Source organism: Triticum urartu, chromosome 3 (assembly GCF_003073215.2).
Source record: "Triticum urartu cultivar G1812 chromosome 3, Tu2.1, whole genome shotgun sequence".
In the NCBI taxonomy this organism is placed as follows: Eukaryota; Viridiplantae; Streptophyta; class Magnoliopsida; order Poales; family Poaceae; genus Triticum; species Triticum urartu.
Genome location: NC_053024.1, coordinates 152404905 through 152405532, shown reverse-complemented (window position 1 = coordinate 152405532; position 628 = coordinate 152404905).

Below are 628 nucleotides of genomic sequence, written 5' to 3'. Positions count from 1 at the left end.
TCTGGTGCCTCTGGATGGACGGAGGTCACTGGCACAGGCGTCTTGCCCCTCTTGGAAGGAGGCCGCCTACCCGAGTCCGGAACCACTGGATGTTCCAGTGTGGTGTTCAGCTGAAGGCCGAACTCGGAGCCCTCGGGATCCTTGCTCCCAGAGTTCGGAAGGTCGCCTTGAGGCGCCTCCGGGACTGTCTCCCCTCGACCCGGTGCCTCTTGAGACAACACCTCGGCATTATCCGTAGGGCAAGGGGAGGTGGTGGTCGGAAGTGGATCGCTATCCATGTCCGATGAGCCCAGGGAGCCGTCCGACGAAGATACGTCGATACGGGCCCGGGGCGGTCTGCATAATGAAAATTCGGCGTTAGGAGAAGCAGTGCGACAAAGGTATGCTATGAGTTACTCTGGTATCCGAATACTTATGACTTCGCCAGGGCCTTGGCCCTGAGCAGCCACTCGTCTTCGCCTTTGGCGGCGGTGGTGGAGTAGTCCGGAAGGAGAGTCCTTCCCTTCTTGGACCCTTCGGCCCCCCAGTAGGGGCGGCCTTCCTTTTCTTGTCTCCCCCGACTAGAGGGGGAGCATCTTCATCTTCCTCCCCGTCTTTGGGGGAGGAGTGCATTGCGGAGTTATCGGAC